Source organism: Cherax quadricarinatus, chromosome 80, assembly GCF_038502225.1.
Source record: "Cherax quadricarinatus isolate ZL_2023a chromosome 80, ASM3850222v1, whole genome shotgun sequence".
Classification (NCBI taxonomy): Eukaryota; Metazoa; Arthropoda; class Malacostraca; order Decapoda; family Parastacidae; genus Cherax; species Cherax quadricarinatus.
The window spans coordinates 4,968,418-4,994,738 of NC_091371.1; the positions used below are offsets into that span (position 1 = coordinate 4,968,418).

Below are 26,321 nucleotides of genomic sequence, written 5' to 3' on the forward strand. Positions count from 1 at the left end.
AACATCAGGCGGCTGAGTAATTCGTAAATGGACCGAAGAGTATCCTCCTGTCTGCCAGATTCCAAGTACCCAGGTGTTCCCCCCCCCCACTTCCGGTGGCTGGCAGGCGCTGAGAGAGGTGCCTGGCAGGCGCTGAGAAAGGTGGCTGGCAGGCGCTGAGAAAGGTGGCTGGCAGGCGCTGAGAGAGGTGGCTGGCAGGCACTGAGGCGGCTAGCAGGCGCTGAGAGAGGTGGCTGGCAAGGGTTGAGAAAGGTGGAAGACACTAAGCTAGCAGGTGAGCAGCATATTTCTACCTGTGATCTGCCACGGTTTGAAATTGAAATTTGAGCGAAGAAAACACAGGTGATGTGCGAGCTTTTATTGTGATGTTTCGCTTTATGTAGAATATGAAGTTAATTGCTGTATGCAGAGTATGAAGTTAACTGCTTCATGTAGAACAAAAAATAAATGGCTTTATGTACAAAAAAGCTAATCGCTTTATGTGGAGCACGAAGTTAATCGCTGTATGTAGTGTTTTAAATTAATTTCTTTTCTTGTTAAGCTTTATCAAGATTTACACAGAGCGGAACGTTGTCATAACAACAGCTTGTTTTGCACTTAGTCTTTTTCTTCTCAGCTGTGCGCAGTATACAGCTGTTTCCAGAATATTTGAACTTTTGAGTAAAAACGCAGTATGAACTTTTAAAAAAAAAACTGGTGAAAACACAGCGATTGCCTTGTTTTACAGGTAACTAAAATTTAATTGGGCAAAACAAGTAAAAGCTAACAAGCTGGTATGAAAGAGAGTGAAATCATGAAACTTACAGAGTGTTGGGGCTAAAGAGGACTTCGTCATTGTACATAAATGGTTAAGAGAACCGACATACTGATAAATTAAATTAATGTGCATCATTTGGGTATCTTTATAGTGGAAACGTTTCGCCACACAGTGTCTTCTTCAGTCCAATATAAAGAAGAATAGCGAAGATCTCTCGATCTTCACTATTCTTTGTACTGGACTGTGGAAGCCACGTCTGGCGAAGCGTTTCCACAATAAAGATACCCAAGTGTTGCACATGCGTCTTAATTTATCAACTTCGTCACTCTCTGCAACAGAGATGACTCACTCATTTACGTACATATTTCTATTACACAAAACAATGAAAAGCTATAAAAGTCCCTGCATAAAGCGTTCAACAATAAGTCATTCATTTAGAAACTCGCCAAGTATTTGATATCAAGAAAAACACAAAATGGTTCACTAACATCACTACAGTAACATCTGTCATTATAAAACCACTTCGATCTCTAAGAGGCTAAAGACAGCAACAGAGGTGTCGCTGTTAGTGACACTATAACTTTCATAGAAGATGGCAAGATTCCTTTCCCTGCCCCTTTTCCGTGGGCGAGATAAGAATGTCCTATCTTCATCCACTCAATCATTGTCGCAGTAACCATTGTTGTGGAAAAAGAGCAACCACTCATGTCCTATTGAACCCTATATAACCTGCTGCTCGTCTGCAGTGCTCACTGCATTCCGGAGACATATCTAGCATATGGAGCAAAATTTTACTTTGAGGCAGAAGCCAATATAGAAAGAAGTCTTATCTTTAATATTCATCCGTTCGTTACCCAGAACTCCACCAGCGAATAGGCACCAAGATAGAGCCGCGTCCTCGTGCCACCAGAGAGTTCAGATAATCTCATGGATTTTCTGAACAATGTGGGCTAAAGTATTATGGACCAAGGACAGCAGAGAATAAACAGTAAGCCGGGACCTCCTGATGAACAGCGCGAGTGTAATGAGGATAGCACTGTGATCCCTCGACCCTTAAAGAATGAGCAAAATCATAAATCATGCTAGAAATTAGTCTGTACCACGAGTTTAGGGAGGCTGTCATCCAGTTACTAAAAATAGAAGCATACCTGGTACCATCCAAAGAGGGCAAAACAAAAAAAAAATGCCGATCTACCTGACATTTGACATCCATGTTACAACCCAGGTTATAAGGCCTTTGAACATAAGAGTACAGAGGGAAGCCTCAATCTCCGCATTCATTTCCTCATGGCGAAAGTTCAAGGGTGGCTCACAAAAGCAAACACCGAGGTTCTAATCGAAAGATCGGAATGACCCACTGCAAAGCTGAATCTCCCATAAGAGAACAGGATCCACATAAAAAGACAGCAATAGTCGAGCCTGGACTGTAGTGTTCAGCGTCTCAGGAGTGGTGTAAAAGCACATTAACAATGTTTATAGCCCTCAGGAACGTCGCAAGACGATCGTACTGGAGGACCATGCCAGACAAAACTATTGTTGTTTTAAAGTAAAAAGCGGTGGCACAATTGAGATCCCTTCCGTAATAATGCCCATCGTCACGTGTAACCGGCGGCAGGATTCAGCAGCAGAAGCTGAGCACTGAGCACCGCATACAGCCAGGTCATTACATGCATGGCGGCCTTGATACCGGAGGGGACAACACCGATTATACCAGCCTTGTTGTGCAATCTGTGTGAGTTGCAGTATGCAACTTGTACAGAAGAGAGTAGCAACACTGTAGGATACGACTTGAGAATTTGGGTAGCTTTTGTTTCCAGTTTTGTTTAGAAACTGCGGAATGAAAAAAGAACGCAACAATTTAATTTATCAAAAGTATTATACTCATAGAGTTAAAAAAATAATTAAAAAAAATAAGCAAAATATAGGAACCAAAAATAATGAGAGAGAAAGACAAAGACAGGCAACGAATCTATTTTAATACAAACATTTTTTCATACTTGATTGAAGAATATAATTCTACTGCCATTATTACTACCTTGTACTAACACTGATACAAAAACAGCTTTTTGTTTTCAAATCTGGACTGAAAAAATCTATGTAATTTTAGGTATATTAATCTGTTAGAAGCGCGTTATTTCTTCTTTCATAATCTAGTTTTCTATAGAGGATATTTAAAAACTTTACAAAATTCTGTTTTTCGCAGATAAAATGTTTGGATCTAAATGCATGTGGAGTCGCGTGTTTGTGTGTGGAATTGTTAGAAGAATTACGACAGCACAACTCTTGAAACTAGGAAACAATTCAATGACTTTTTTGGGGGTTATCTAGGTAATTTATACAAGGTATGATAACTATACTGTATACCTGTACCTAAATATACTTGCGCCAAAATGTTGCTTCAAATACAATACCTGAGGAATGGGAAGTAATCAAGCTTGACCCAAGGAAGGGAATTATAGGTCCAATTCTACAGCACTTCACTAGCTTCAAGGCTGTCTTTTGAAGGAACTTGTAAAACAGTATCCATCGATGGAAATAAATGGTATAAAATACCGACACAATGGAAATATAAACACAAATGCCCCTGCCAAGCTACCCAAGACTCTATAACCCCACCCGGTAGATCATCAGATGCAGCATTCTCCACCTGACCTCAACATTCTGAACATGCCTATAAATACTCTCGTACCTTCCAACCCCAGGTAGATCCGTGTGTGACTTGAAAAAGCCCACTGTGTGGGTGAAACGTTGTCAATAAAGGATCACATTATACTGCATTTGTGTTTATATTTCCAGTATCCATCGAGTACACTTCGAAGAAAGAACTCAATGAATGTCAGAGGTCTCCGACTTTTCAACGCCCTCCCGCCGTGCATAAAGGGAATTACCAACAAACTTTTGGCTACCTTCAAGAGGAAACTTGACAACTTCCTCAAACCACAGCCAGGCTGTGGTCCTTACGTTGGCCTGCCTGCGGCAAGCAGTAACTGCCTGGTTGATCAGGCCATGGAGGCGTTGACTCCCGAAATCCTCCTCCAGGTATCCTTTAGGTAATGGATGAATTCACATTTCCTTGACGAGTGTCACAACACAGAAATAACAAAAAAGGCACAATACCGTGACTGGAACGATACACAAATAACCCGCACATAAAAGAGAGAAGCTTACGACGACGTTTCGGTCCGATTTGGACAATTGTGACTTTGTCAATGGTCCAAGTCGGACCGAAACGTCGTCGTAAGCTTCTCTCTTTTATGTGCGGGTTATTTGTGTGTCACAACACAGAAATTGCGATATGTTTTCACCTAAGAAATTTTATATTATTACGCTGCACTGTGACATATTGATGAGTAAGACACATGTGTAACAGTTACATATTTTCAGTCTTGTGATATGCTTCCCATACTTCCTTCATGGCTTGTCTTTAGTGGTAATAAATATTTTAGAATTCTGAGGTAGAGTAGGGAGCTGTAAACAACAAATGCAGAAAACAACTTCAAACTAAATTTAATAACCACAACTGCCTGACCTCTATAGGTACTTTGACAATAAAATATTTTATAACCTTAAACATGTATTTACAAAGTCCAGGTAAAGGAGCATGAAAATAACGTTATCCATAAATTATTAATGAATATATATTATTATATATTTAGGGATCTGAAAAAGTTAAATCTAAAAGTCTTTATACCAAGATAATGCGATATTAATCTTACACTAAAATAAATTAACATATATCTGAAACATTGAAGGAAAAAGGTATTAGTATATTTAAATATTTACAGTAGACACTGGTTCCCAAACCATATACAAGGCCCCTGCAGGAAAATATTGAATAATTAGTAATTACTGTGGAAATGTGTTTTTGTTAAGGATTACATTTTCAATCATCCCTGTAAAATCATTCAGTAAAACCCAAGACATTACTGAGACCCTATCTAACCAATTACACAGTGAAAATAACTGGGAATTTGTGAAACTCCCTACTAACATATAAAGAGTTAAATGCACACTCATAGCAAACACGTCTCAGTTACAGCTTCCCCAGAACACTTGTGCGAATCAAACAAAGAAGCACAAACACACTAAACATATGTCCACACAGACCACTACTAGATACTACCTAAGAGTATATTATATTTAACTAAAATGGAGTTAAACTCATACTCTGGTGCATTAATCCTTCCTGCACCCTCGGCAGGGAGGCGCCCAAACACGTCTCTCGCTCTTCTCCTCTCAAGCATCAACCTGATCATCAACGGCACAGCATTCTAGAGTAACGTCATGAAAAAGCGATTGCTATAATCAGTAAAAATGGATTAAATATGAAGACACATGCCTACGTCACTAAACATCATTCATATCAGTAGAGTACAACACACAAAAAAGTAAGCATATATACACAGGAATCGTACTTATCCTGTCCCTGAGAGCTTAGCTTCAACCACGTCCATTCCTCCCTCCCCACTCTTACTGACATAATAAAATAATTAACTATAATACATGTTCCTACCATATGACTTACAAATATTTACCCTTAAATCTGCCATATCACAGTTTCAGATATGTAGAAATGTAAGGAACAAATATATTTAGTTTAATATAAAACTTACGTAACCTAATGAATATGCTAATATGAGCCAAAAGATGCAAGTATCAAGGTCGATCCCCCTCACAGTGTTTGACCTGTGTGGATCATTCAGTGCAAGTAGTGGTAGAGGCTCGATCCTCCGGTAACTGAACAAGGATCAGTGTCTGACCAATCAGGCTGTTGATTGTAGAGAGTTATGCAATATCACACGGGCTCGAACGCGGGTCAACCTAGTGGCACAAACTCAGTCTCACCCCCATACTTAATCTATGGATTATTATGGTCATAGAGAAGTCTTAAACCCGACAGGGTCATACAGTACCAGGAAATTAAAGGTAATCAGATTTGATCTACAGGGCTAAACCCATGTGGGCCATTTGGCTACCTTATCCGTAAACTATGCCCTGTTTCATCTTATCCTTCTCAACCCCCCAGTGTAAGTCCAACAATGGACTAATCATATGAAAAATACATTATGCGAAACTCATTAAGTGTGGAAAAATCACGCAGTTTTTTACTTTTCAAACCGTTAAAACCTTCCTAAGTGGGGGAAAACGGAAGGGAGGGGAGACAAACAGACCCGCCTATACCTTTGAGCAGGTGCCAAATTTCCCTTACTGTTCTAGTAATGAAGCTGCCATACGCTAGTGTATTATACACTACTATTTATACATATTTAAGCTAAGTTAGAGTTAGAGTAATGCAACCAGCCAGGAATGCCCTCTGCATGCAGAGCGACCAACTCCTGCCTACCCAGCAGTCATGGAAACCTGTGCGCCGGTGACAGAGCTGCCCAAATGTGCAGATCAATTAACAGCGTTGTTAATCAGGAAAGTACTTTAGCATTCGACAACACATTACAATGTGAATTTGACCCCTTTACTGTTACCTACGAAACTAATTTGTAGTTTTGCTTGTGGACAAAGGCAGTTGCAGATTGTGACTCATACAAATCCTAATTGTTATAATGATTTTCAAGGGGTGGACTGGTCTCGGTCAGACGAACAAAAGTTCCAGCTGCAGATCATCATTTGACTAAGATCTGCATCAGGAAACATTTGTCCTGCTTCCTGATGAACCTTATCTAACCTAACTTGGCTCAAAGAAGCATTTGGGGGATTCCCTGCTGAAGTACCAAACATTCCCAAGTTCCATGACTAAGTACCCTGTAACTGTATCACTGAATGTGCATTCCTTGTACTTTATTGGGGCCAAGTTGTGAAGGGTCTTATCACAGCCCCCAGCCCACCAGAGATACAACATATCTGCAACCGGCCTACTACACACTGGCCCATGTGTAAACTACAGGTAAGAGTTCAGGTAGACTGAAATGGGATGGCAGGTTTCTAGGCTGAATTCCACAAATGACTTGATTAGATCACTAACCTAATCAGTCATAACCCACACCCTCTATTCTACACATTAGTAATCCTTACGAACAGAATGTGGTTAGGCAGCCAGAATGTAACTAGAACTAGATAAAACCTAGATAGTACCAGTGACTAGGAGTAACACTGCCACTACAGGCGATTGGTCCTTCACACACAGACACTCAACAGAGACCTTTGTACAGTGGAACTAACATTCCTCATTACGTTCAGTAAGTTACAATCAGTTGGCTAACTAGGCGCCAAACGGCTGATGTGTGTAATTCAAAATGGCGGCAGTTTGAATCTTGAGAAGTCAAGTAACAACCTCTAAGGAAGGCAGTCATAAAACACTAACGGTGGCGCCATCTGGCAATGCATCAAGTTTTCCAATGGGCAACGGAGAACAATATGGTGTTCAATGAAGACAAACTCCAATTACTCCGTTATGGAAAACTGGAGGAAATAATAGCTAGGACTGAACATACTACAAACTCTAATCACACAATAGAGCGGAAAAGTAATATGAAGGACCTGGGAGTGGAAATGCCTGAGGATCTCACCTTCAAGGAGCACAACAATGCCACTATCACATTTGCGAGGAAACTAATAGGATGGATAATGAGACCATTCAAGACAAGAGATGCCAAGCCAATGATGATCCTCTTTATATCACTTGTTCTCTCTAGGCTGAAATACTGCTGTACATTAACATCTCCATTCAAGGCAGGCGAATCTAATGTAGATTCACTTGTGCTGACATTAGTGAAAGCCTACAGCAAACTAACATGCAAGCTAATACTAAGCATGTTAAGAGATCACCTAACAGCTCCTCACCCAAAGCGTCACCAGCTATGACGTCAGTTGTCACTACTACACAAACGACAGTACAACAGTCGGGGATGTACCCCGTGTCTCTGCTCAGACAATCCCGAAACTAATTCTAAAGGAAAAACGACGAAGAGTAAGTGGAGAAAGCCTACTCCCTGGTTTCCACTGTAAGTATTCCCAAATGTTTCCTGTTACGGCAAACACTGGACTTCATCCTGTGATAAGTTCACGACAGTACTCCGCCCGAAACAGAGGGGTCCGGGAACTGAGACTGTCACGAGTGCTTGGGATATCACCCAGGAGGTAACCTGCGACCTCAGACATTTAACATGCTAGAAATGTAAGGGTAACCACAATATTATAGTTTGTCCCGGCTTTCATAATCGCATAGAAAACGAGAAGCAGGTCACAGCTGAGAACTGTCAAACAGACGGGGGTGACACCCCTTCCTCTCCGACCACCTCACTTGCGATGACCGCGCTGATGCCCCCTGGTCAACCAGCATTACCAGTAACACGATTTACATTGCTGAATAAGCTTCTGAGGACAGAAGTGATTGCGTTGTTTGATCACGGAGCACAGAGGTCCTTTGTCGGCTGAAGTACATAAACTTCGTGTGAAATCATATGACGTCCTTAGATCTCACTGGATTTTTCCTGGGACCTGGCGAACACTCTTATGATCTAGCCAGCGTGACAGTTGCTCTGGGTGGCCAGGTACAAACGATCAGTGCATTAGTAGCAGAACAGCTTCCTGAGAGTATACAGATGAGAGGCTTAAAGGACGCCACTGTACGACTTGCCACCCTTTATTTAAAGTCTGACTCATTAATTGGCAGTGATCACTACAGCAACTTTATGCAGGTAATGACAACAGTGAATCATCTGGCGGCAATATGATATTGGGGGAAATGACCGTAAAGACAGTGGCACTGTCGAAAGTGTCCTAGTGACGGGAATTACTGTCCGTCACTGCCTTGCCACTACCGTGCGCCCAGCTAGTCAGTACGGTATCGGGTTACCGCCTGGAAGGTCGCCCGCGACTAAAACCCCACCTCATGACAGCATGTCCTGAATGCTGAATGACGTTAAAGTTGTACATCATATATTGCAAAGAGGAGAGGACGGCTTTCACGTACCTATTCACTAACAGCCTGGCTGGTCAGAGAGAGAGGGCAGCTATTATCAGATGGAGGATCGAGTCTATACCACTTTGTGGTTAATGGCCCACACAGGTTTTCATCTTCATGGAATACAATGGAGTCTTGACTTCCAAATTTTGAGGCATTCTCAATTTCGGTATTATTATTGAGACTTGTGCTGGTGTTGCGACTTGCGCTGGTGCTGCGACTTGCGCTGGTGCTGCGACTTGCGCTGGTGCTGCGAATTGCGCTGGTGCTGCGATTTGTGCTGGTGCTGCGACTTGTGCTGGTGCTGCGACTTGTGCTGGTGCTGCGACTTGTGCTGGTGCTGCGACTTGCGCTGGTGCTGCGATTTGCTTGTGAAAGGGCGTGGGCACAAAAGCGGAAGTGGTGCATGATAAACTGAAATACAGGAATGAGAGAAAGCAGAGACAGGAATGAGAGAAAGCAGAGACAGGAAGATAAAAGAAAACAATGGAAGATAGAGAGTAAGGAAGGCGTGAAGAAAGAAAATAAGAGAGGATGAGAGAGAGAGAGAGAGAGAGAGAGAGAGAGAGAGAGAGAGAGAGAGAGAGAGAGAGAGATGAGAGGGGTATAAAAGAGAAATATGGGATACGAGAGATAAAATCATTGGATGGGAGATGGAAAGAAAGTAGGAATGAGGAAGAGAAAGAAGATGGGATTTGAGAGTGGTGGGGAGGGATGAGTGTGGTGGGGAGGGATGAGTGTGGTGGGGAGGGATGGGAATGATGGGGAGGAATGAGAGTGGTGAGGAGGGATTAGAGTGGTGGGGAGGGATGAGTGATGGGGAGGGATGAGAGTGATGGGGCGGGACGAGAGTTGTGGGGAGGGATGAGAGTGATGGGGAGGGATGAGAGCGATGGGGAGGGACGAGAGTTGTGGGGAGGGATGAGAGTGATGGGGAAGGATGAGAGCGATGGGGAGGGATTAGAGTGATGGGGAGGAATGAGTGTTGGGGAGGGATGAGTGATGGGGAGGGACGAGAGTTGTGGGGAGGGATGAGAGTGATGGGGAGGGATGAGAGCGATGGGGAGAGACGAGAGTTGTGGGGAGGGATGAGAGTGATGGGGAGGGACGAGAGTGATGGGGAGGCATGAGTGATGGGGAGGGATGAGAGTGATGGGGAGGGACGAGAGTGATGGGGAGGGATGAGAGTGATGGGGAGGGATGAGAGTGATGGGGAGGGATGAGAGTGATGGGGAGGGACGAGAGTGAAGGGGAGGGACAGAGTGGTGGAGTGAGCAACACAACTTTTATGTTGATAAATTAGACACATGTGCAACTCTTGGGTATCTTTATTGAAGAAACGTTTCGCAACACAGTGGCTTCATCAGTCCATACGTAGGAGAAACTTGAAGAACAGGAGGAGAATGAGGTAATCAGTCCCTCAACCTTGAGTCGATGTGTTCAGTCCATCAATCTTGAATAGAATACGGCATATCAGCGGAGAAGCAGCTTATAAACCGTATGGCAGGAGAGGTGCAGCAGTCATAGGTCGTGTCACACTGCAACTTCTTGGGATCTTAATACTTAGGAATTCTTCGCTTGCCTAATTCTTGGGCACGACCTACTTCCACATTGAACAAATGTGACACGACCTATGACTGCTGCACCTCTCCTGCCATACGGTTTATAAGCTGCTTCTCCGCTGATATGCCGTATTCTATTCAAGATTGATGGACTGAACACATCGAATCAAGGTTGAGGGACTGATTACCTCATTCTCCTCCTGTTCTTCAAGTTTCTCCTACGTATGGACTGATGAACCCACTGTGTGGCGAAACGTTTCTTCAATAAAGATACCCAAGAGTTGCACATGTGTCTAATTTATCAACATGTCGGTTCTCTGAATCATTCATCTACAAAACTTTTATGTTGTCTGTGAGGTGTCAGGAAGAGTAATGCGGAGGGCCAGGGAGATGAGGGATGTTTGGGGCAGGAAAATGAGGGATGCTTGTAGCCAGGGAGATGTTGGGATCCAAGTAGATGAAGGATGCAGGGAGGGGGCCAGGAAGATGAGGGATGCTTAGGCCATGGAGATGAGATATTGGAGCCAGGAGATGAGAGATGATGCATTCAGGACGATGAAGGATGCTGGGGGCCAGGAAGATGAAGGACACTGGGAAGCGAGGGAGATGAGGGATGCTGGGGTCGGAGTTGAGGAATGCTGGGAGCCAGGGAGTTGGGGAATGCTGGAGTCAGAGAGAGATACTTCCGCTTCAAGAAAGCCAGCTCACAAAATCATTCTTCTCGGCAGCCGGAGTCAATTCAGACGTGAAGGTCAACTACTTTCATGGATTTCCTGGTCTAAGAGCGAATCGATTTTAAACTTTGTCGCTTCAACTCATCTCTTGAGTGCTGTGGTGTTTTGTTCTCTACCATGGTTCTGAGCACCGCTGAAAACTTTTTAGAATTTCTCTTGGAGAGCGAAAAGATATATTCATATTAGTATAATATATAAGAAATGGGGTCTACCCCTAACACAAATTGTGGGGGCCCACAGCCTCGGAATAGATAAAATGAATAAGGGTAAATATTTTGATTGACCCCTAAGGCCGTTTGAATATTTCACTTTTCCTACCAGTCCATATAATATAATTGCATAAATAGATATATTTAATATTACATAGTTTAAAGGATATAGTAACGTACATATATGTTAGAGTATACAATACACAGGGTGTGAGGGATACACAACTGTACTTTGTTTGGTTGCTTTGATTCAACCCTCACCAGTGTGTCAGTTATTACACATCGCTGGAAGTGGCTAACTTGCATTTTCTTCCAAATTATGCGTTTATAACGTTAGAATGCTTCATACGATTGGCTTCAAATCTTCAATGCTGGTAAAATGTAACTAGGGAAAGGTTTATGCATCTATTTTCCCGTGTGGGTGCCCTCCTGTCAGTTTTATAAAAGCCATTGCCAGTTCAGAGTTCTGTGTGACAAGTCTCTTTTGGTCAGTGGTCAGTCGTCACGTGAGGTCACAGACCCTGAGCTGCTTTGGGGATTAGCGTGGACGGTTACAAAGCATGGCTTGCTTCTGCAGTGTTTTAAAAATTGAGGTTGGAGAGTTGAAGGAGGAGGTCTTGCTTCTCCAGGAGGAGATTAGGAGGCTGAAGGTCCACCTCAATGGGTCTGGGAGAGAGTGTGAGGTGGCTGGAGTTGTGGGGAATGAGGCTTCTAGCAGTGAGGTGCAGTCTGTCTCTCGCTGTGAGGAGGCTGTAGTGGGGGAGGTAGCAACGGCTACCAGCAGTGAGGTGCAGCCCAGCACCTGCTACAAGTGGCGAGTGGTTCACAGTAATGGGAGGGCATCAGAGTAAGGAAAGTTAAGAGTGAAGATCTGAAGGTAGGAAATCGCTTCTCTGTTCTTCAGGATGAATGTACTTCAGTGGCCAGTGAAGGTAAGGGTACTACTGCCCCTGCTAATGGAGGTAAGCGCATTCTTGTGGTTGGTGACTCTCAGGTAAGATATATAGACCGTGCTTTTTGTAATAGGAATAAGAAGATGAGACAGAGTGTGCTTCCCTGGAGCTGGTGTTGGGGACATTGTCAACAGGCTGGATAATGTAAAGTAAAAGGACACAAGTGCAACTAATGTGACATTTATTGTGGCAACGTTTCGCTCTCCAGGAGCTTTATCAAACCATTACAAACAATACATGAACACAGAGGGTATATAAAGGCTCTGAGTGAGGTGAATACTAGTGAGGTACCATTTCGATGTTCACTAGTGGTAGTAGTAGTAGTAGTAGTGGTGGTAGTGACAAAAGTAATACAATATGGTAGAGCAATTAATTCGTACATGAGTAAAAGGATATAAAAGCTATTACTTGGGTAACATAAAAATAGGTTGGACAAATATAAACTGGAATGAGGCAGCTTGTTTCAGTGTTCACTCTCTGTGCTTTGTGTAGTATAACAGGAGAGACTATGTGATGGCAGGGTTTACTGTTTTCAGGAGGATTCTTGCTAAGACTTCGGAGATGGTGAAGCTGCCGTTGTTTTGTTTAATTGTATTCGAAACAGCGATCAGTGCTGATTCAAGGCACTTGCGTGTGCGGAAATTAGTTTCTTTTATCACATATACGCATGTAGGAACGACAACTTAAACAACGCCTGTGTACAACACCGAAATTCCACCAATCATCTTATGAAATTCAGAGACGCCCAATTAGTGATAAAAGAAACTAATTTCCGCACACGCAAGTGCCTTGAATCAGCACTGATCGCTGTTTCGAATACAATTAAACAAAACAACGGCAGCTTCACCATCTCCGAAGTCTTAGCAAGAATCCTCCTGAAAACAGTAAACCCTGCCATCACATAGTCTCTCCTGTTATACTACACAAAGCACAGAGAGTGAACACTGAAACAAGCTGCCTCATTCCAGTTTATATTTGTCCAACCTATTTTTATGTTACCCAAGTAATAGCTTTTATATCCTTTTACTCATGTACGAATTAATTGCTCTACCATATTGTATTACTTTTGTCACTACCACTACTACTACTACTACTACTACCACTAGTGAACATCGAAATGGTACCTCACTAGTATTCACCTCACTCTGAGCCTTTATATACCCTCTGTGTCCATGTATTGGTCATCGCAAGATTGGGACCCGTGCCAGGACTATAGTCTTGGCGAACATTATACATACATGTATTGTTTGTAATGGCTTGATAAAGCTCCTGGAGAGCGAAACGTTGCCACAATAAATGTCACATTAGTTGCACTTGTGTCCTTTTACTTTACATATTGTCGGTAATTCTACCAACTTTATTACAGGCTGGATAATATCATGTCAGGTAATGGGAACAAGCCCATTATCTGTCTCAGTGCTGGTGGAAATGATATTGGGAAGGGTAGGAGAGAAGAGCTACTAGATAAGTACAGGTCAGCTATAGATTTCATTAAGTCTAAGGGAGGGATCCCAATCATATGTAGCATCTTGCCTAGAAGGGGAGTAGGAAATGAATGGTTGTCTAGGGCAATTGGTGTAAATTGCTGGCTAGACAGATACTGCAAGGAACTTGCAATCCCATTCATTGACAACTGGAACAACTTTTATGGCAAACATGATATGTATGCAAGGGATGGGGTACATCTCTCTGGGGCTGGGGTGGTAGCACTTGCAGACTCGATTGAGAAGGCCATTGGTGAAATGCCTATGATTTTAAACTGATGGAAGATAGAGGTATGGGTGTGTGTGGGAAACAAGCAGGTTGCAACACTAGGGTTGGAAACAGTAAATGTATAAAAGGTATTCAGCATGAAGTTATAAATAAAGACAATAGATCAGGTCCCCTTAAGGTTTACTATACTAATAGCAGGAGTGTAAGAAATAAGATAGATGAGCTAAGATTAATTGCAAGTGCAGGAAACATAGATATTATTGCTATAACAGAGACCTGGCTCAATCTGAAAGATAGAGAGATGCCCTCTGAATGTCACATACAAGGCTATAAATTATTCCACACTGACAGGGTCAACAGAAAAGGTGGTGGAGTAGCGATGTATGTCAGAGACAATTTAAATTCTTGTGTTAGACAAGATATTAAATTAGAAGCGTCAGCCACTGAATCTGTTTGGTTACAGCTTCTCGAGGGCCGAGAAAAACTAATTTTGGGTGTGATTTACAGGGCCCCAAATCTTGATAGGGAGTGCAGTAAACTTCTATGGGACGAAATTCGTAAGGCATCTACATACGAAAATGTTGTGCTAATGGGAGATTTCAACTATAGACAGATTGACTGGAGCAATTTGACAGGAAATTTAGAGTCAGGTGACTTTCTTGATACGATCCAGGATTGTTTTTTAAAACAGTCTGTGACAGAGCCAACTAGGGGAAATAACCTCCTTGACTTGGTTCTTGCCAGTAGGGAAACACTAATTAATAATCTTGAGGTTAATGATGAGCTTGGGGAAAGTGATCACAAATCACTCAGTTTTAATATATCATGGAATTCCCCTAATAATGGTAATCAAGTCTCCGTCCCTGACTTTCGCTTGGCTGATTTCATAGAACTGAAAAATTACTTAGGTGGGCTGAACTGGAATGACCTGACTAAGGGTCAGGTAGGTGGTGATGGTTGCCGATATGATGCTTTCCAGGGCATAGTTCTAGCTGCTCAGTCAAATTATGTTCCAAATAGGGAAATCAGATCAAACAAAAATGATCCTAAATGGATGAACAATAGATTAAAATATCTGATTGGTCAAAAGAGAGGCATATATAGGCAAATCAAAAGAGGAGAGGGGCAATTAAGAAATCGATATATTCAGTTAAAGAGAGAAATAAAAAAGGGAATTAGAAAAGCAAAAAGAGATTATGAGGTTAAAGTTGCAAGAGAATCGAAGACTAACCCAAAAGGATTCTTTCAGGTATACAGAAGTAAGATCAGGGACAAGATAGGCCCACTCAATAGTTCCTCGGGTCAGCTCACTGACAGTGATAAGGAAATGTGTAGAATTTTTAACACATACTTCCTCTCACTTTTTACACAGGAGGATACCAGCGATATTCCAGTAATGATAAATTATGTAGAACAGGACGATAATAAATTGTGCACGATTAGAGTCACAAGTGACATGGTCCTTAGGCAAATAGATAAATTAAAACCTAACAAATCCCCAGGCCCTGATGAACTGTATGCAAGGGTTCTAAAGGAATGTAAAGAGGAGCTTAGCAAACCTTTGGCTAATCTTTTCAACATATCACTACAAACTGGCATGGTGCCAGATAAGTGGAAAATGGCAAATGTGATACCTATTTTCAAAACAGGTGACAGGTCCTTAGCTTCGAACTATAGACCAATAATTATTATTATATTATAATCAAGGGGGAAGCGCTAAACCCGGAAGATTATACAGCGCCTGGGGGGGGGATGTGGAAGGCATTCAGGCTTAATTCGGGGAACTGGAGCACAGATCCAATTCCCTAAATCAAGAGCCCCTCACCAACATCAAGGAGCCTTCCTTGAGGGGTATAGACCAATAAGCCTAACCTCCATAGTGGGAAAATTTATGGAATCAATTGCCGAGGCAGTTCGTAGCCACCTTGAAAAGCATAAATTAATCAACGAATCTCAGCATGGTTTTACAAAGGGGCGTTCCTGCCTTACGAATTTATTAACTTTTTTCACTAAGGTATTTGAGGAGGTAGATCATGGTAATGAATATGATATTGTGTATATGGACTTCAGTAGGGCTTTTGACAGGGTCCCACATCAGAGACTATTGAGGAAAATTAAAGCACATGGAATAGGAGGAGAAATTTTTTCCTGGACAGAGGCATGGTTGACAAATAGGCAGCAGAGAGTTTGCATAAATGGGGAGAAATCAGAGTGGGGTAGCTTCACGAGCGGTGTTCCACAGGGGTCGGTGTTGGGCCCCCTGCTGTTCACAATCTACATAAACGACATAGATGAGGGCATAAAGAGCGACATCGGCAAGTTTGCCGATGACACCAAAATAGGCCGTCGAATTCATTCTGACGAGGACATTCGAGCACTCCAGGAAGATTTGAATAGACTGATGCAGTGGTCGGAGAAGTGGCAGATGCAGTTTAATATAGACAAATGCAAAGTTCTAAATGTTGGACAGGACAATAACCATGCCACATATAAACTAAATAATGTAGATCTTAATATTACAGATTGCGAAAAAGATTTAGGAGTTCTGGTTAGCAGTAATCTGAAACCAAGACAACAGTGCATAAGTGTTCGCAATAAAGCTAATAGAATCCTTGGCTTCATATCAAGAAGCATAAATAATAGGAGTCCTCAGGTTGAACATTAAAATGGTATAAAATACCGACAGATTGTTAGGTAAGACACATATGCAACAGTTAGGTATCTTTATTTCGAAACGTTTCGCCTACACAGTAGGCTTCTTCAGTCGAGTACAGAAAAGTTGATAGAAGCAGAAGATACTTGAAGACGATGTAATCAGTCCATCACCCTTAAAGTTTTGAGGTGGTCAGTCCCTCAGTCTGGAGAAGAGCATTGTTCCATTGTCTGAAACAATATGAAGTTGAAGTGACAGAATGGGGCCTTATATAGTGCCAGGAGGTGAGACGTAGGTTGCTTTGGGAGGGCAGGTCCCTCTCAAACCCAGCCGTTCTCACTAGTAGAGGTTGTCGAAGTTGATGGTCTGTACCAAGATACCCTTGTGTTGCAGTGTCTGACAGAATGAACATTAAAATGGTATAAAATACCGACAGATTGTTACTCGACTGAAGAAGCCTACTGTGTAGGCGAAACGTTTCGAAATAAAGATATCTAACTGTTGCATATGTGTCTTACCTAACAATCTGTCGGTATTTTATACCATTTTAATGTTCATTCTGTCACACTGCAACACAAGGGTATCTTGGTACAGACCATCAACTTCGACAACCTCTACTAGTGAGAACGGCTGGGTTTGAGAGGGACCTGCCCTCCCAAAGCAACCTACGTCTCACCTCCTGGCACTATATAAGGCCCCATTCTGTCACTTCAACTTCATATTGTTTCAGACAATGGAACAATGCTCTTCTCCAGACTGAGGGACTGACCACCTCAAAACTTTAAGGGTGATGGACTGATTACATCGTCTTCAAGTATCTTCTGCTTCTATCAACTTTTCTGTACTCGACTGAAGAAGCCTACTGTGTAGGCGAAACGTTTCGAAATAAAGATACCTAACTGTTGCATATGTGTCTTACCTAACAATCTGTCGGTATTTTATACCATTTTAATGTTCATTCTGTCAGACACTGCAACACAAGGGTATCTTGGTACAGACCATCAACTTCGACAACCTCTACTAGTGAGAACGGCTGGGTTTGAGAGGGACCTGCCCTCCCAAAGCAACCTACGTCTCACCTCCTGGCACTATATAAGGTCCCATTCTGTCACTTCAACTTCATATTGTTTCAGACAATGGAACAATGCTCTTCTCCAGACTGAGGGACTGACCACCTCAAAACTTTAAGGGTGATGGACTGATTACATCGTCTTCAAGTATCTTCTGCTTCTATCAACTTTTCTGTACTCGACTGAAGAAGCCTACTGTGTAGGCGAAACGTTTCGAAATAAAGATACCTAACTGTTGCATATGTGTCTTACCTAACAATCTGTCGGTATTTTATACCATTTTAATGTTCATTCTGTCAGACACTGCAACACAAGGGTATCTTGGTACAGACCATCATCTTCGACAACCTCTACTAGTGAGAACGGCTGGGTTTGAGAGGGACCTGCTCTCCCAAAGCAACCTACGTCTCACCTCCTGGCACTATATAAGGCCCAATTCTGTCACTTCAACTTCATATTGTTTCAGACAATGGAACAATGCTCTTCTCCAGACTGAGGGACTGACCACCTCAAAACTTTAAGGGTGATGAACTGATTACATCGTCTTCAAGTATCTTCTGCTTCTATCAACTTTTCTGTACTCGACTGAAGAAGCCTACTGTGTAGGCGAAACGTTTCGAAATAAAGATACCTAACTGTTGCATATGTGTCTTACCTAACAATCTGTCGGTATTTTATACCATTTTAATGTTCATTCTGTCAGACACTGCAACACAAGGGTATCTTGGTACAGACCATCAACTTCGACAACCTCTACTAGTGAGAACGGCTGGGTTTGAGAGGGACCTGCCCTCGCAAAGCAACCTACGTCTCACCTCCTGGCACTATATAAGGCCCCATTCTGTCACTTCAACTTCATATTGTTTCAGACAATGGAACAATGCTCTTCTCCAGACTGAGGGACTGACCACCTCAAAACTTTAAGGGTGATGGACTGATTACATCGTCTTCAAGTATCTTCTGCTTCTATCAACTTTTCTGTACTCGACTGAAGAAGCCTACTGTGTAGGCGAAACGTTTCGAAATAAAGATACCTAACTGTTGCATATGTGTCTTACCTAACGAGTCCTCAGGTTGTTCTTCAACTCTATACATCCTTGGTTAGGCCTCATTTAGATTATGCTGCACAGTTTTGGTCACCGTATAACAGAATGGATATAAATTCCCTGGAAAATGTACAAAGGAGGATGACAAAGTTGATCCCATGTATCAGAAACCTTCCCTATGAGGATAGACTAAGGGCCCTGAATCTGCACTCTCTAGAAAGACGTAGAATTAGGGGGGATATGATTGAGGTGTATAAATGGAAGACAGGAATAAATAAAGGGGATGTAAATAGTGTGCTGAAAATATCTAGCCTAGATAGGACTCGCAGCAATGGTTTTAAGTTGGAAAAATTCAGATTCAGGAAGGATATAGGAAAGTACTGGTTTGGTAATAGAGTTGTGGATGAGTGGAACAAACTCCCGAGTACAGTTATAGAGGCCAGAACGTTGTGTAGCTTTAAAAATTGGTTGGATAAATACATGAGTGGATGTGAGTGGGTGTGAGTTGGACCTGATTAGCTTGTGCTACCAGGTCGGTTGCCGTGTTCCTCCCTTAAGTCAATGTGACCTGACTAGGTTGGGTGCATTGGCTTAAGCCTGTAGGAGACTTGGACCTGCCTCACATGGGCCAGTAGGCCTTCTGCAGTGTTCCTTCGTTCTTATGTTCTTATATCTAGGTAAGGATTGCAACGAAAGAGGACAAGTGCTTCTTGACGCGAGTCTTAGTCATATGATGACCCGCAGCTGGAGCTTTTGGTCATCTGACCGAGGCCTTCCGTTGGTTGCAGAGTCTGAATACTAGTGTATCCTACTTATAAGAAGGTTGGGATTATTATTGTGTTGGTGCCAATTTTCCAATTGCATTTTTAAAATAGTGCAATATATATTGGGTGAAATACCTTGGTTATGCCGCATCTGAGAAGCATAAATCATTAATATCTGACGCTGATGCTAACATTATATTTCTAGGAAGTTCTGATATAAATATGCCAATTTATTAAGTTAAAAAAATATGATTATCAAATTCCTAGCAATAACTGGACAGTGCTCCTTCTGACTGGCTTCAAACCTTTACTAATGGTGTATGTTACTATGAAGAAGCTGGAATGATATATGAGCGCCGTAGATGCAAACTGAATAACCCATGATTATTGTACTGAGTGTTATAACTGTAGAATGTACCTTCTGGTAGGCTTCAAACTTTCTACGTTAATCTTTCTGAGAAATATTTCAGTTATTATTGGGCTTTGCAGCCTCTAATTAGTTAATTTAATTTTCAAAATTTCTGCAGTATCACACTTACTCTTCTGGAGCACTAAGCTGAAAAATTAAGCCGAACTCTACAACGTTTTAAACCTACATCTTACATTTTTTCTACGCTATTTCCTTAACCATTTATGGAAAAACATTTTATCTAAAATGGTTAAAAAATTAAATATTTAAAAAAATTAAAATATTCATTGAGGTTTTATAGAATCGACACATTAAAAAAACATGTATAAGAAAATGTGAAGGAAGTGCTGAAAGATGGATGACAAGGCTGTGGTTTACTTTTCAGGAAATAAGACAAGTTGTGTACGAATGGTATACAATACCGACAAGATGAGATTAAGACACATGTGCAACATCTGGGTATCTTTATTGTAGACGTTTCGCCATCCAGTGGCTTTATCAATACAAATTCTAGGACATAACTTGAAGACAGTAGAACTATGTACAGAAGATGAGGTAATCAGTCCCTCAACCTAGGAGTAGGTGCGAAGAGCACCATAGTCGTGGAGATTCTGAAGCAGAAGAAAGGATCCTGGCGCTTATATAGTAACGTCAGGTGTAGCAGACGAGGGCATATTCACTGGTAGGCGGGATTCCCCAGTGGAAGTAGGTCCTTCCCAAAGAGATGGGTTAGTTGTAGTAGTAGTTGTCGTAGTCGTGAAGGTTATGTACATGTCCTCAGAATTAAGATTCCATGATGTTGCAGTGTCTGACAAGTTGTGTACGAATGGTATACAATACCGACAAGATGAGATTAAGACACATGTGCAACATCTGGGTATCTTTATTGTAGACGTTTCGCCATCCAGTGGCTTTATCAATACAAATTCTAGGACATGAAGACAGTAGAACTATGTACAGAAGATGAGGTAATCAGTCCCTCAACCTAGGAGTAGGTGCGAAGAGCACCATAGTCGTGGAGATTCTGAAGCAGAAGAAAGGATCCTGGCGCTTATATAGTAACGTCAGGTGTAGCAGACGAGGGCATATTCACTGGTAGGCGGGATTCCCCAGTTAGATACCTAACTGTTGCATATGTGTCTTACCTAACAACCTGTCGGTATTTTATACCATTTTAATGTTCAAAACAACCTCTACCTATGATGAGGACGGGTAGACGATGAAATCATGTGACTCCTGTGTTGTTGGGTTGGTGCTGCTTAAGTATCATGTATGCCAATGTTTTTGAAATTTTGTAGTTTCCAGTGTTGCGTTCTATAGTGTCGGTGACGGCGATTAGTGAGGCTTCTAGGCACCGTCGGCGTCTGAGGTCTGGTTCGGTGAGAACGAGTTGTGCCTCATTCCAGTTCATCAAATGCCCCGTGGAGTCTCTGTGGAGGACACAGGCGTACCTTACATCGTCTCTGTTAGAGGCATTTCGATGCTCATTCAGGCGGACTGCAAGATCTCTGCCTGTCTCGCCTACATATTTCTTGGGACAGAACCCACAGGGGATAGTGTAGACGCCTGCTGTAGAAGTTAGAGGTGTGGGGCTGCGTTTCGTAGTGAGGTCTTTGAATGTCACAGCCCTCTTTACCAACGTTCCTACTGACGCTGCAATCAACATTCTGAGACAGAGGCTCACTGAAAACCACGACCTCCCTTTACCTCTTCTAGATTTCATCAATCTAGTGGAACTTTGTGTTAATTTCAACTTCTTCAAGTATCAGGACAACTGTTACAAACAATGCTTTGGGATGGCAATGGGCAGCCCGCTCAGTGCTGTGCTTGCCAACCTCTTCATGGAAAACCTGGAGACAGAGAAATTCAGCACCCTCATTCCCAACACCGTTACCTGGCTAAGATACGTTGATGATATATTGGTTTTCTATCCGAGACGTCTCAATATCCAGGCCCTTCTCAACAAGATCAATGCAGTTGAACCATCAATAAAGTTTACACTTGAACTCGAAAATGATGGCAAACTTCCTTTCCTCGACGTTCTACTGTGCAGATCTCCCGACAGTGACAAACTTCTCTTCAAAGTGTATAGAAAAACTACCAACAAGGACGATCTTATACACTTTTATTCACACCAAGACACCCGCACTAAGAGAGGAGTCCTCATTGGTTTCTTCTTGAGATATCTTCGCATCTCCAGCCCTTGTTTTCTAGAAGAAGAATGCACTTATATAACACGAGCCTTTACACGTCTTCAGTTCCCCTCTTTCTTCATCCCAGATTGCAGACTCAAGGCACAAGCTATCCTCAACCGCCCATGGAACAGCCCCCTAAACAGTTCATAGTACTCCCATGTGGCGATGTTGCCACGAATACTCGCCGGGCACTTGCTATGAGTAACATCAACGTTTCCACCATAAACACATCATCTATCAAAGACCTCACTACGAAACGCAGCCTGGTGGTTAACGCTCTCGCTTCACACGGTGAGGGCCTGGGTTCGATTCCCAGCCAGAGTAGAAACATTGGACGTGTTTCTTTCCACCTGTTGTCTATGTTCCCCATCAGTAAAATGGGTACCTGGGTGTAAGTCGACTGGTGTGGGTCGCATCCTGGGACACTGACCTAAGGAGGCCTGGTCACAGACCGGGCCGCGGGGGCGTTGACCCCCGGAACTCTCTCCAGATAAACTCTCTCTCCAGAAACACCTCTAACTTCTACAGCAGGCGTCTACACTATCCCCTGTGGGTTCTGTCCCAAGAAATATGTAGGCGAGACAGGCAGAGATCTTGCAGTCCGCCTGAATGAGCATCGAAATGCCTCTAACAGAGACGATGTAAGGTACGCCTGTGTCCTCCACAGAGACTCCACGGGGCATTTGATGAACTGGAATGAGGCACAACTCGTTCTCACCGAACCAGACCTCAGACGCCGACGGTGCCTAGAAGCCTCACTAATCGCCGTTACCGACACTATAGAACGCAACACTGGAAACTACAAAATTTCAAAAACATTGGCATACATGATACTTAAGCAGCACCAACCCAACAACACAGGAGTCACATGATTTCATCGTCTACCCGTCCTCATCATAGGTAGAGGTTGTTTTGATAAAGACCTGCCTCGCATGAGCCAGTAGGCCTTCTACAGTGTTCCTCCATTCTTATGTTCTTATGACATTCCTCAGGTCACGTGCGTCACATCTCACTCTCCGCCTATATATATAATGTCTTTCTACCTCTGTATGTTAGAAGTGATCAAGGTCCCAGGACCGAAACGTTTTCTAATAAATATGTTATAGTGTTTGCTTACGTGTCTTTCTAAACCAACTTGTCGGTATTTATTACCAAGGTTTATACCACACCCTCAGTACTTTATTAATAACTCCCTTGTTTATGCCCGTCATCCACTTATACATTTCAATGATATCTCCCCTCATTCTACGCCTCTCCAGAGAGTGGAGATTTAAGGCTTTGAGTCTATCTTCATACGGGAGGTTCCTTATACAGTAAATCATTTTAGTCATTCTTCTCTGTATGTTCTCTAATGAGTCTATATCCATCCTGTAGTAAGGGGACCAAAGCTGAGCAGCATAATCTAAATGAGGCCTCACTAGTGATGTATAGAGCTGTAAAATAACTTTTGGACTTCTGTTACTTATACTTCTTGAGATAAATCCAAGTAATCTGTTGGCCTTGTTGCGCACACTAAGGCACTGCTGTCTTGGCTTTAGATTTCGGCTTACCATGACTCCCAAGTCTTTTTCACATTCTGTATGATCAAGCTCTACTTCACCTAGATTATAGCTTTGAGGGTTATTTTCATTACCAAGGGCAAGTACCTTACACTTATCCACATTGAACTTCATCTGCCATTTTTCAGACCAAGACATTAATTTGTCCAAATCGTCCTGGAGTTCATTGATATCCTCCTCAGAGTGAATTATACGGCCTATCTTTGCATCATCAGCAAATTTACTCATGTCACTCGTAATCCCTTCAGCAAGGTCATTAATGTAAATTATGAACAAGAGAGGGCCTAAAACTGATCCTTGTGGAACGCCACTAGTGACTAATCCCCATTCAGATTTCACTCCATTAATGGTAACTCTCTGCTTTCTATTGGTAAGCCATGCCTCAATCCATGCTAGAACTTTACCTCCTATACCATGAGCTGCCACTTTTCTTAAGAGTCTCTTGTGAGGTACTCTATCGAAGGCTTTACTAAAATCCAAATAAACAATATCATATTCCTTATCACTGTCAACTGCCTCAAATGTTCTATTGAAGAACGTCAGTAAGTTTGTCAGGCAGGAACGACCTCTCGTGAATCCATGCTGAGATTCATTTATCAAGTTATGCTCTTCAAGGTGACTTCTGATAATGTCAGCTATAATTGATTCTAATAACTTGCCCACTATAGATGTCAGGCTTATTGGACGGTAATTTGAAGGAGTGGACTTATCCCCTGATTTGAATATAGGAACCACATTAGCCATCTTCCACAACTCTGGCACAACACCGGTAAGGATGGACTCATTGAATACACTCGTTAATGGCTGACTAAGCTCCATCTTGCATTCCTTAAGTACCCTGGAAAACAACTCATCGGGTGTAATAAAGTTGGTAGAATTACCGACAATATGTAAAGTAAAAGGACACAAGTGCAACTAATGTGACATTTATTGTGGCAACGTTTCGCTCTCCAGGAGCTTTATCAAGCTTTATCAATGGCTTGATAAAGCTCCTGGAGAACGAAACGTTGCCACAATAAATGTCACATTAGTTGCACTTGTGTCCTTTAACTCATCGGGTCCCGGGGACTTATTTTGCTTGTTTGTCTATCTGTTTAATAATCATGTCCCTCGTGACAGTAATATTAGTTAACTTAAATTCATCAGGAACTAAATAATTGTTAATTACTGGAATCTCATTTACATCTTCCTGTGTAAAAACTGACAAAAAATAGTTATTAAATAAGGAACACATTTCCAGTTCATTATCCGTCAGCTGTCCATTCCCAGTTTTCAGAGGTCCTACTTTTTCCTTCACCTTCGTCCTATACACTTGAAAGAACCCCTTTGAATTAGTCTTTGATTCATTAGCAACTCTAATTTCATAGTCACGTTTAGCCTTTCTAATCGCCTTTTTTTACTTCTCTTTTAAGCTGAACATATTGGTCAGTAAGGTTAACCTCTCCTCTTCTGATGCGCCTATAAATTCCTTTCTCCCCTAATAGATGCTTTAGCCTCCTGTTAACCCATTTGGGATCGTTATTATTAGACCTAATTTCTCTCTGGGGAATGTATATACTCTGGGCACTGTGTACATTATTAAGAAAACAATCATAAAAGCAGATCCCTTCATATTCATAAGTATGATTATCGTCAATAAAATCATTAGCTAGATAACCCCAATCAAGATTAGACAGATGTTCCCTAAGTCCATTATAATCGGCAGAACGAAAACCAGGGATTTTTACTGTATTATCATTATTCTTGCATTCCCAATTAATGCTAAAAGTGATGGATTTGTGATCACTTGCGCCAAGCTCTTCAGTGATCTCCAGATTATTCACGAGTGTTTCCTTATTTGACAAAACTAGGTCTAGCAAATTATTACCCCTGGTAGGCTCAGTTACACTCTGTTTCAGAAAACAGTCCTGAACTGTTTCCATAAGGTCACTGGACTCTAGATTACCTGTCAAAGAATTCCAGTCAATTTAAAGTCCCCTACTATGACTATGTTACTGTGTCCAGAAGCCCTAACAATTTCGTCCCAAAGAAGTCTCCCTCTATCGTGATCCAAGCCTGGAGGTCGGTATATTACACCTAGAATTAGTTTTTCTTGACCCTCTACGAACTCTACCCAAACAGACTCTGTTACTGCTCCATCTATTTTTATACCTGTTTTTATGCAACAATTAATATTTTCTCGAACATACAATGCAACTCCTCCCCCCTTCCCATTACATCTATCCACATTGAACAACTTAAATCCTTAAATATTACACTCAGCAGTCATATCCCGACTCTTTAAATCATACCACGTTTCAGTTAATGCAATGATATCAAAGTTCCCAGCACATGCTACCAAACGTAGTTCATTAATTTTATTTCTTGCACTTCGACTGTTAGCATAAAATACCATCATATGTTTTTTTTCTTCTGCACATTTTTCTTATTCATCTTTGTTTTTACACAATTTCTGAAATTATCATTACCCAGAGTTACTCCATGACAGTTACTATTAAGATTCTTAATATCAGAGCATAAGTCAATATATCCATACTCATTATTTATCATTTCTAAACCCATACCTCTAACTAATCCTATTTTAAAGTCCTAACAACCCCCTCAACTGAGTTAGCAAGAAAACCCACACCTGCCCTGGATAAGTGAACCCCATCCCTGGCATACATGTCATTTCGGCCATAGAAGTTGTCCCAGTTGTTAATGAATGGTACTGCATTATCCTTATAGTGTTTATCCAGCCAACAATTAATACCAACTGCTCTGGACAACCATTCATTAC

At 42.0% G+C, this 26,321-nt stretch overlaps 1 protein-coding gene across 1 annotated transcript in view; it reads left to right on the forward strand.

Annotated features, from left to right (window-relative positions):
• Positions 1 to 26,321, forward strand: part of LOC128702403 (G-protein coupled receptor dmsr-1) — a 382,830-nt gene that overhangs the window by 221,772 nt on the left and 134,737 nt on the right. The gene's annotated exons all lie outside the window — the stretch shown is intronic.